Source organism: Ambystoma mexicanum, chromosome 9 (assembly GCF_040938575.1).
Source record: "Ambystoma mexicanum isolate Mex_15411 chromosome 9, UKY_AmexF1_1, whole genome shotgun sequence".
Classification (NCBI taxonomy): Eukaryota; Metazoa; Chordata; class Amphibia; order Caudata; family Ambystomatidae; genus Ambystoma; species Ambystoma mexicanum.
This window is the reverse complement of record NC_090931.1, coordinates 599,963,687-599,975,672: the sequence shown is the minus strand read 5'-3', so window position 1 is coordinate 599,975,672 and position 11,986 is coordinate 599,963,687. Positions and strand designations below refer to the sequence as shown.

The following is an 11,986-nucleotide window of genomic DNA, read 5'->3' as shown; positions in this document are numbered from 1 at the left end:
GTAAGAGGGGGCACAGAAGGGGTTGGATTGTTGGAGGAAGGGGGGATCTCTGCATCTGAGCTCGAAAGGAAGGTATAGAGGGTGGTGTGAGAGGGGGGGACAGGTGGGAGGTTTGAGAGGATGTACCCACGCGTCGGCGGGCCAGTGAGGGCACACACCCACCCTCCTGTACTCCTTTGCCGGTGCGCTCCTGCGGCCTCCATCTGGAAGGTTACCTCCGGAACACAAGGATCACACTGTGCGTCCGTGGGGGTGGTGGGATTTGTCACGACTCCCGACTCCACACGCTTTGGCGTAAGCGGCAGCTGACGCCGCCTCCGCGCTGGGATCCGACAGCTCTCCTTCGTGTATGTGTGTGTGTGCATGCGTGTGCGCCCGTATGTGCTCTGAATAGCAGACGTTGGCTTCCTTGTGTGAATCACTCGGTGGCGGACGGGCTCGCGCTGAATGTGGTTTTCCTGTCAGGGAAGAAGTGCGCGAGCTCCGGGCTTGCAGGACACGCGATGTGCCTGTGTAGGAAGCGGCAGCCCTGCCTGTGAGGGGGGAGACCAGAAAATCTCACGGTGAGTACAGAACCCTTCAGTCTGTTTTGGGGGGGCGGGGGTGGGGGTGAAGGACGGTCCACGCTGTCACCGGTGACGCTTTAAAAAGGACAGCAGGGCACAGATGCAGTGGCACTGCGCCGCCTGGTACCCTTCGCGTGCCACTGCACACACCGCCGCTGCATTCGCATCGAGCCAGCAGCGCATGGGCTACTGGAAAATTCGGATACTGTGCCAAACGCTGCCGCCTCTGGAAGGCCAGCGGGGCTGCGTTATGGGTCTGTCGTATATGTCAGACTCTGCTCCAGCCCCACCGGCCTCCTGGAGTTACTGTCTTGTGGTGGGGCTCTCTCCCCCGCCCCCCAGTACCCACACACTGCACGTGCAGCCTGTGCTGGCTTCGCCAGCGTGGCACCGGGGGAGCTCTTTGAGTGTGAAACTGTGCGGCGGCGGAACCCTCGTTCTGCGGGGAGCATGAGGCGGCTGCCGACGGAGCCCTGGACGAGAGGCTGGCGACTGCGGAGCTGTATGGTCTCACCCGGGCAGGCTACGATGCCAACAGCGCTGGGGTCAAGCTGGAGCCCGCAGGGACTCCCTGTGCCCTGGCTAGAGGTTGCGGTTCAGCAGGGCAGCCTCAGAGGGCCTTTCCTTGTATATGTTCTTATTTTTGGGGCATAAGAGGCGCTCCTGGCGAATGCAGGCAAGGAATCGGCGCGCAGACTGTGTGCGCTGCTGCCCACGAGTGGGGGGCATAGTCATGATTCTGCGTGCACTGCCCCGTATGTGGGGGACAGGTTGATGACGTTGAGGATGTGCAGAGTTTAGCTATAGCTCTGGTAAAAAAAAAAAATAGCAGAGCTACTGTATTACCCAGCCGCTTGTGACATCATCACGAACTCAGAAACGAGTCTGGGAAAATGACACCAACACGCGGGAATTGCATTGCATCCATCTTATTGATGTGCGCAGCGCCTCACATCTGGGACTTCATTTTGGGTATTGTGGGTCCTCCTGCCACGCCACCAAGGCGGGAAGCGGTTGTGATTCTGTGTCTACTCGCCCCGAGTGCAGAGATACCCGTGGCACGCCGCTTCCGCGCGAGGGGGTGCTCTTTGTGATGTGTGACGCTGCGACGCCACTCTGACTGGAAGATGGTTCCCCACGCTGACGCACAAGTGTAACAATCTACGCTCCAATCACAGGAGGGTAGAGGGCGCGCCAACATGCGCAGTATTTTCAGTCTCTAGGGGTCTGTGGAGCTGAACTGACTGACAGCTGTCAAATGACCGCCCCATGACCCTTGAGATAGGGAACAAGCCCGAATCGTTCAAATTGGATGTTATCACCTGTTGTCCTCAACCAAGATCCTTCACTTCTCCCCAAGATACTTAATGTCTCCTCTTTCTATGTTTAGTCCCCTTTCATTGGGCTCATTGTCGGCCCTGTATCTATCCAATAATCTCTCACTGCTTTGGATTCGCGTGGCATTTCGAAAGCACTAGAAGCCCCACAGGATAATCCAGGCGCTCTAGTGTTGGAAAGACAATATTTGTAACCTTCTGTGTAAAAAATATGATTTTGGGAGCCCAGTGATCAGCATGTTTAGGGAGGCAGAATGTTTCGGCTCAAAGGGATGAGTATTTTTAAGGAATTGAGTCGATGTAGTTGTTGCTTATGGCAGATTAATTAATGTCACTTTAAGGTCAATGTGTCGTCACAATTGCAAACGGCTTGCATAGAGAATGTGAGATATATTGACCGGTTTCCCAGGTTTAAGCTATTTCAAATTAATTGTTTCATGGAAAAATGCTTGTATCCAGGGGTGTTGCTAGGTCTGGAAAAGATCCAGGGCTATGCTAATGTGGGGACTGTCGGGAGTCGGGGCTAGCTAGCCTTTTGGTTCAGGCTGCATGGAAACTACCATGCAGTGCATTTTAGTATGACTGCCAGGTGGGCTAGTAGGCTCATTCAAGCCCACTGTATGCAGTGGGAGCTTTTATGACTAGTCTGATCACTGGTTCTAAATGTTCTGAACCTAACATTTGAGAACACAGGTTTGTGTTGACATGTTTCAGGCCTTTCTCTAACATATCAGGGTACAGGCCTTCATCTTGACAAAAACAGACCTAAAACAATTCTCTAAAGCAGGGTTGTCCACCTCCAGGCCTCCAGGGCCGGAAACTTATTGGATTTTCAGGATACACCTAATTAATATTCAGAAGATACATTTGCATACAATGATTCTAAATGTATGCACATTTTACCTCATGAATATTCATGAGGGATTTCCTGAAAACCCATCAGGATTCCGGCCCTCGAGGCCTGAAGTTGGACAACCCTGCTCTAAAGACATTGTTTCATAATGACTTCTGTATTTATAAAGAAGTTGGTTCACTGAGGATATATTTAGAAGCTATTAATTGGATGCAGGATTTTTTTTTTTTAAATAAGAGAAGTTTAGACAGATTCTAATGCGTTGAGCTTGCAGTTGCGCGAGGGTCTAGGATGAGGTCCACCTATTGGCAAGAGACGATTTACTCATAAAGCAGATATGGCACTAAGTAGTAGGGATCCGTGGTCATGTGGAAAATAATCATTTGATTTGTGCCGTTACACGATGTGTCTTGTGTGACATGTTTTCCATTTTCAGCTTTGGTGCTGCTCTCGATTTTTGACAAGCGACATACAGTGTGCATTGTCTCGGGAGGATAGCTCAGGGGCAACGCACTCGTCTTGAAAGCAAGACCACGACGCTGTGCAACGCAGGTTCGATCCCCGGGTTTGCCCTGTGAAACCTCTGGGTATTAAGCACGTTATAGATAAGTAACCAATTACATTCAAGCGCTGCCTGACTCCCCAGAAAACAAAGCAAGACAGGGCTTCATTTGTTTGGACACTCTCTGTGTTTCATCCTTCACCTGCTTAATTAATTTCCTGCTGTTCTGCCTCTCATCCCCTCCTTTTCCGCTGCTCCCTTTCTTTTGCTCTCATTTCATTCCTCAGGGTTGTGTTCATCTTCATGTCACTGTCTACCCTATTTTTCGCTCACTCATTTACCTCTTGGGCCTGTTGCCGCCAACATTGTCCCCAGTCCCTGTCAGCTGCTTGACTTCACTGTGCGCCGTTGCAGGATATGACCCTTCGCCAGACCACCTGCTTCACCACCAGGCACCTTGGCAACGAATGGTGAGGCCTTCACCAAGGCACGCGCAGTCGCTGCCTCCGCTGCCATGTTGGCAAGGCCTCGCCACAGTTGCTGCCCACCCTCGCAGAGATGGTGAGGCCTGTATTGACATGCAAAGAGTTGTATTTATTTTACATTTGTAGGAGCGCGCATAACCCTAGGGCGTCTAAGCACTACTTATAGGCAGTTAGCGACACGGCGTAAGCACTATGCGGTTGGTCAATGGCACAAACGCTAGTTGAATGGATAAGTCTTTAGTTGTTTCCGGAACAGGATATAGGATGGTTCTACTCTCAGGGCAGGAGGGAGCAAGTTCCAAAGTGTTGTAGCAGAGACCAGAAGCAGAGGCGATGAAGTTCCTGCCACATCGAGGCCTCTTAAAGACCAGGAGAGCTGGGGTTGCCGTCAGTCACATGACTTGCCCGAGCAGCCCAGTAGCCTTTCAGCGACTTGTATGCAAGTCACCATGTCTGCGTCCAGGATTAGCTGGGACTAGCTGCCTGTGACCACCACCTGCGCACCATCAGCAGCGGTAATGGCCCCCCCCGACCCCCCTCAGGTCCTGCACACCCGGGTGGTTTATTTATGTGCATCGTGTTTGTGTTCCCTTGACATGTGACTAGCCACTAATTGCACACTGAACAATGTGTGATTGTGTAACCTTCAGTAACCTATGTTGTGGTTTATTTGTTCTCCCATTGCCTTATGTTGTTTTAAGAACCACCCTTATAGAGCCTTTCATGTTGTCCGTTCCGTGATGTAGAGGGAGTTAGCTGTATAGCGCCCCTCCTTGCATCACTCGTGCCCCTTCTCTCGGATAAACATTCGCTTCTTTAGAGCACGATGGGAGCTTCTATGCACTTCACCCACACACTGACCGAAAACACGGCTCGAGTGGAAGAGGCGCGGGAAGCCTGGCTCGCGAGACGGGTGTGGGCCCAGGGAAGCGTTTAGTCGGCTTCTGTGGCGCAGATGCGCCGCTGACAGACCCGAGTCGGCCTCCAAAAGCTGGGCCCTGCGGTGGAAAGCCGCCCTACCTCACTTACACGCAATACAGGGGAACTGGAACCGGGGCCAGGAAGGAGTTAGGGCTTAAACAGGCGGAAGAAGTCCACATGCCGTGTGAGTGCTCAAAGCGAGGCCGCTGAGCTAGGCCCGCCCCATCAAGAAGAACACGTATTGGCAAAGCCAGGAGGTGGCATCAGTCATATGGCAAGTGCAGCCACAATCCGGGCCACGCATAAAGGATAACAATAAAGATGACCAGGCAGTATGGTATTTATTGAGCGCGTACCTAGCTCCGGGAAGCAACAGAGCGCTTTACAATCATAGGGGGAAGGACAGTGGAAGGGAAGCCACAATACAAGGGGGAGGGGAGTGAACAACAGGGGAGGGGAGCACAAAGAGGTGTTGCTAGGGCGGGGGCTGAAGGGGCTATAGCCCCTGGTCTTTTGGTTGTAGACCCGGATAGAAGCTCAGGGGTTACAACCAAAAAGGCTAGCTAGCCCCCAGTCCCGACAGTTCTGACATTAGCGTAGCCCCGGATCTTTTCCTGACCTAGCAACACCCCTGCAAAGCAGGTGCACATATCAAATAAGAACATTACAGCAAAACAAACCCTGTCCTGTCAAACATGGACATCTGGCTCTCTTTCCATGAAATTGACAGCAGAGGCCTTGCAGCAATGGCATGGCAAATCACATGCACACTGAGGGTATAATGGCGCACCAGTAAAGGCACATGTGCATTCAAACACATTTGCCGCCCACCAATGACCATACCAATAGTGTTTGCGCCCCTAGATTTCACTTATGAGCCAAACCCCAAAAATGCACAGTCATTCAAGCATGACCTTTGAGTGAATGGTTGACAGTTGTTATGAAGGAGGTGTGAATAACGAACACATTATTGTGACCCTGACGGGCTGTTGTACTTTGAAATGTGTTTTTATTTGGTCTACTCTAAATTAACTAGACTGCACCTGAGGCACTCTCTACAGTACTTTGAAATGTAGTCAAAGGAGGCGTTGCCTGCTCAAGTCTTCCTGAACTGCGTTTGTGCTCCCTTTCACCCTAGTGTAGGATGTGTTCTGTAGCACCAGCATGTCACGTTTTGTCCACTTTCGTACATTTGTTAACATGCATAAAAAATAAATAAACAATAAGAGACACTCACAGCAAACAGAACATGTATTGTACGTCACCGGTGTAAACATGGCGGCGAGGGCGCCTAACGCTGCACTCTGATGCATTCTAGATCAGTGGTCTTCAAACTTTTTTGGCCAGGGCCCCCCCTGAGCAAAATTTGGGCAGGTCGGGACCCCCCAGAAATGCCAAATGGACAGTATATATTGCGCGCCGTCACCTGCTCCCATCAAAGTCGCTGGGCTCCCTCATCCCACTCCTACCCAGTCGCTGGTCTCTCCCCACCCCATCACACACCCAGGGCTCTCCCCACTCTGCTCCCATCACTATCCCATGGTTCCCGCCCATTGTGCTCCCACCATAGTCCCTTGGTTCCCCCATCCCGTTCCCAACACAGTCTGAGGGCCAGTGGCGGCTGGTGAATCTTTTTTAAGTGGAGGGGCATTAAGGGGAGGTTCGGGGGGGTTTCCCCCTGTGAATTTTTTTTTAAATAATAGGTTAAAATGTTGCATTGTAGAGCATACTTTTAACAAAAAATGGGTAAATAGCCAAACAGTTTGCAATTGTTGCTGGGAGTCCAGGGGGCAGGCATTGATATTTTATTTCTATCGCGCTCGTACACAAGTGTTTCAGAGCGTGACAAGGCAAGGGAGGGGAACAGAGGAGAATAAAACAGCGATCTTACTAGGCCCAGTGACATTGAGAACGCGCAAGTGTGAGGGGAAAAGTGCATGGAAGGGGGGAGAAGTGGAAAGTGCGAAGCAGAGGAGAAACAGATAAATAACAATAAATAAATAATAAAGGCAACAAACAGTGGTAGTGCAGCCAGCAATTTGCAAGTGCTACGTTTAAGGCAGCAGACAGGGTAGGTCTGATAAGTGCAGGAAGAAAGATGGTTCTCCTCAAGTTTTAGAGTGGCAGGGCGCTGTTCCAGAGGGAGGCCCCAGCCGAAGACGGAGATCTACCCCCAGCTCGTTTCTTTGATAAACGACTGACCCTGAGGGAGTTGGAGGTAGAAGAGTGAAGAGCTCGAGAGGGGAGGTATTTGCGGAGGAATAGCTGAAGGTATTTTGGACCGAGGCCCCAGAAAGCCTTGTGGACAAAGCAGAGGGTTTTGAATGATAGATGTCCGGTAAAAAGATACCATCCCTGTCCCCTGGGCCCCACTGGTCCTAACACAATGAACATGATTATGTGTATATGCAAGGCGCTGCACATTCATACAGCAATCACTCTATCATTCACATGAGCATCCATCACCATACACTCACTCATAATGCATCCATACACATGTTTAAATAAAAACAATGAACATAAACGTACCTTCTGCATTGGCCTGTGTGTGGGTGCTGCTCCAGCTGCTCTGTCCGTATGTGCGAGGAGGCGCAGGAGCTCCCCCTCGGACATACAGACATGCAGTGCCCCAGCCAGCATTTCCAATGAGCTATGCAATGCTGGCGAAGCAAAACGCCCCAGCACTTGCATGGCTCAGTGAGCATGTGCGGCTGGGGAACTAAACTGAACTGTCAAAGGGAAACAGTGTTTCCCTTTGACAGTTCAGGCAGCCCAGGAGCACTCCATTAGCTGGATAAAGCAGCTGAGGGAGTGCTCACTGTTTCACTGGGCTGGCTCCTTAGCTCCTCCATAATGGGTGAGGGGCCACTATGCAGTTAGTAATGTTGACCATTGTTGCTGAATATATCACAATTTACTTACATTTTAACACAAAGCACCCCTTTGGGTACTATTGAAACAGTGGGCTTCATAACTACTCTGGCGGTAGCTGTGCCGGTAAAACCGGCACGGCTGCCACTGGAGTTGCATCCGGGTCTGGCACCCGCGAATGGGCAATTACTAGGTCATGCCGAGTTAGGCGGACATGATAATTGCCCTTTCGAAGGTGCCGGTAGATCCCCATTCCCATTTGAGCCCCATATGGCTCAAATGGGAAGGGGGAGCTCGGATGCACCGGCACCGTTAATAACGGTGCCGGTGCATCCGACGAGCTGAGGTCAGACCTGGCGGGGGCTGTCAAGCACCCACGAGCACAACTCTTACTATGGCGGGACGGTAGCAACGGTGCCGGTAGCTTACCAGCACCGTTGTTACTGGTCCGCCATAGTAGTAATGAGGCCCAGTCTGTGACTAAAGGAATGAATATCCATTTACAACTGTGGGCCACTTTTTCATTGTTGCCTGAGACAGTTTCATGCTTCAGCCCGCCCATGTGGGCCACCCCTGCCCATTTCTTCCAATCTAAAAAATAAAAAAAAAATAAAAAAACTTTTTTCATGCTGAGCTCTCAGGGCCCCCCTGGGATGCACCCGCGGACCCCTAGGGGGTCGCGACCCACAGTTTGAATACCACTGTTTTAGATTGACACGCGCCCAAACAAGTTTACTGCAGAAAAAGCCCTAGCTTTAATCGACAGATGTAGCCACCTTTGGCAGACCCTAGACACTCAAAGCACCCAAAGAATTGACATTACCTGCCTGCCGGCACTCGTAATGAACTAAGATCTGAAGAGTTTATGGTCCCCAACCCACAAAAACACCCCATTTTGAACCTCACTCGGGACAGGGAGGTTTGATCGAGGTAGAATTCATCGAATTTGAATGAATCAAATTTATTTAGCTGAATTTGGCCACAAATATATGCGGGTAGTCGGTAATCGTGATAGCACATATGGGGAGTGGTCAGGGGGCTTACCAGGGGTCTCCCCTGCAAATATTTGCGCCCAAAATCAATAAAAAAACAAATTAGACAAACTCTAATTCGACGAAAAAACTCGACCAAATCACCATACAACCTTGTCACTCACCTCTTAAAGAAATTCGGCAGCGGATTTGGGAGTTCTGATGGACTGCCGACCAATAACCAACCTACCGTACCCTAGTAAGATATTGGGAAGATAGGCAACAAGAGAGCCACAATATCGCCTAGGCTCAAACACACACATTCACGATGATCACCCGGGGTTCAAGCCCAGGAGAGAACGTGAAATCCCTCTGGCAGACTTTAGGGAGGGAAGGCCTCAGCAGCCAGCCTTGGTACCCCTTGACCCCCTCACGCTCCCCGGTGCAATACAACACCATAGATCGGGGGTAACAAATTCAAGTTGTAAGCTACTAGCCAGTCATAAAAAAGTCACTTGCCACCTCCATTCTGTACATACAGAGAGCACACAATTTCTCACCCACCAGAAAACTATTATTGGTAGCCAATGGCTAGTGGCGAGAGCAAATTTCGCCCCCTGCCATAGAACATACATTACACTTTGAAAAGCTAAAGTGATGGGCATGGATACTGCAAGGGTACAGAAAACCCCCAGAAATATTTGGAACAACAGTTTATTACCCTTTGGGGCACAGTAATTTTCCTCTCACCAGGAGCTGCCTGGTTTGATCTTTGCAAGATATGCTTGATCATACGTTACAGCATTTAAAATCTCCTTCATCTGTGACCATCCTCTGTGACCATGATACTCAGAGAGATGTCCACGGGCTACCGGCACGATATGAATAAATAAATAAAGAGTTGTGTTTGCACACACCAGGAACTCTGCTGCTTTTACTGTGCATCAGAGAGAGGCCTTAATCACAGGCGTGCCTGCACTTGAGGGTACATCATTTGAGCATTTGAAGGGTCCATTTATCATTAAGTGAAACGCAGCATGTTTTAATGCATTTTTCACTGCTTACTTCTTGCTGCTCTTTCTTCCAGACAATTGCAAAGAAAAGAATGAATTGCATAGCAGATGCTCACATGTGTCGGCGGAAGCACTGTGTGTCCCTTAAGAGTTGTATTGCACTTACCTAACATGTTTAGCGTTGAAGGATTTCCACAAGCAAAAAGGAACAGCATCTGCAAATAGCCAAGACATCAGCTACAGTGCAATAACACCCAGCAGCCAGAATTTCATACTCCATAAAATGTTTTTCTTTCAGAATGATGAATCCACTGTTATTGCTACCCTTTCATCCCCAAAACACGTTTCCTAATAACTAATAGAAATACCTATACAGTGTCAGATCATTGTTGTTCTTGTTCCCCAAGGGCAAGTAGTACACCATTTCTGCCGACAGGTGGCACTGCCATTTTCACGTTTGCTTGTCGACTTCCTTCTTCTATTTTCGTCGTTTGATCTATGCAAGAATCTTTGAGTGAGTGCAGCAGTATTTCGCTTGCACAGTTTTCAACCAGTCAACTAAGTGGATATCCCAAGAGTTTTTACCTTTTACTCAGAATTCCTCCAGCAAAAAGGTGTAACTTACTGGGTATATTTGTAAACTAGCCACCGCCTTACACGTGTTTTCTTACTCCCTTTAATAAATATGCCAAACATTATAATTTAATAAACATACCAAGTTGCACATAATGAATTCTATGTTCATAGAGTAGTAAAGCAAATTTAAATGCCTAAAGGATGCTTAGAAAATAAGTATTGAATATATTTAAATGTTTCCAAAAATATCTCTTTTTAGCGTGGAAAAGCATTTTTTCAAGGTCTTCAACATTTATAGAAATTATGGAGGCCTTACCAGGATAGCATTCCAAACTCAAGCACAGTCCCGAAGCCACCACTAGCAAAGCATTCCAAGACTCAAACACTGATCTGGAGGTGACACAGTTATAGCATATGAAGGCTCAAGCACAGTCCTGGAGGTCAGACCAGGAACGCTTCCAAGACTCATGCACTGTCCTGAAGGCTAGACCAGGAACGCATTCCAAGACTCAAGCACTGTCCTGGAGGCTAGACCAGGAAAGCATTCCAAACTTAAGCACTTTCCTGGAGGCTAGACCAGGAAAGCATTCCAAGACTCAAGCACTGTCCTGGAGGCTAGACCAGGAAAGCATTCCAAGACTCAAGCACTATCCTGAAGGCTGCATCAAAATAACATACGAAGACTCAAGCACAGTCGTGAGGTCCCCATCAGGAAAGCATTCCAAGATTCAAGCGCTGTCCTAGCATAGCAAGACTCAAGCACAGCCCTAGGAATGCATTCCAAGACTCAAGCACAGTCCTGGAGGCTAGACCAGGAAAGCATTCCAAACTCAAGCACTTTCCTGGAGGCTAGACCAGGAAAGCATTCCAAGACTCAAGCACTGTCCTGGAGGCTGCATCAAAATAACATACGAAGACTCAAGCACAGTCCTGAGGTCCCCATCAGGAAAGCATTCCAAGATTCAAGCGCTGTCCTAGCATAGCAAGAGTCAAGCACAGCCCTAGGAATGCATTCCAAGACTCAAGCACTGTCCTGGAGGCTAGAGCCAGGAAAGCATTCCAAGACTCAAGCACTATCCTGAAGGCTGCATCAAAATAACATACAAAGACTCAAGCACAGTCCTGAGGTCCCCATCAGGAAAGCATTGCAAGATTCAAGCGCTGTCCTAGCATAGCAAGACTCAAGCACAGCCCTAGGAATGCATTCCAAGACTCAAGCACAGTCCTGGAGGCTAGACCAGGAAAGCATTCCAAACTCAAGCACTTTCCTGGAGGCTAGACCAGGAAAGCATTCCAAGACTCAAGCACTGTCCTGGAGGCTGCATCAAAATAACATACGAAGACTCAAGCACAGTCCTGAGGTCCCCATCAGGAAAGCATTCCAAGATTCAAGCGCTGTCCTAGCATAGCAAGACTCAAGCACAGCCCTAGGAATGCATTCCAAGACTCAAGCACAGTCCTGGGGGCCAGATCAGGAAAGCTTCCAAGACTCAAGCACTGTCCGGGAGGCTAGACCAGGAAAGCATTCCAAACTCAACACTTTCATGGAGGCTAGACTAGGAAAGCATTCCAAGACTCAAGCACTGCCTTGAAGGCTCCATCAAACTAACATACAAAGACACAAGCACAGTCCTGAGGTCGCCACCAGGAAAGCATTCCGTGACTCAAGTGCTGTCCTAGCATAGCAAGACTCAAGCACAGCTCTAGGAATGCATTCCAAGAATCAAGCACTGTCCTGGAGGCCAGACCCGGAAAACATTCCAGGGTTCAAGGATTGCTCTGGAGGCTGTACCGTAATAGCATACCAAGATTTAAGCTCAGTCATGGAGGCTAGACAGGATAGGAATTCCAAGACTCAAGCACTGTTCTGGAGTCTCCACCGGAATAGCAT

General features: G+C 49.4%; 1 protein-coding gene across 2 annotated transcripts in view; it reads left to right on the top strand.

The window, feature by feature from the left end:
• Positions 1-244: 244 nt before the first annotated feature.
• Positions 245-11,986, top strand: part of SPECC1 (sperm antigen with calponin homology and coiled-coil domains 1) — a 1,474,528-nt gene continuing 1,462,786 nt past the window's right edge. Inside the window, exon 1 of one of the 2 annotated variants that reach the window (XM_069615232.1) lies at positions 245-563. The gene's annotated coding sequence lies outside the window, so the exon portion shown is untranslated. The remainder of the gene's footprint in view (positions 564-11,986) is intronic. The other variant, XM_069615230.1, reaches the window with a different exon arrangement.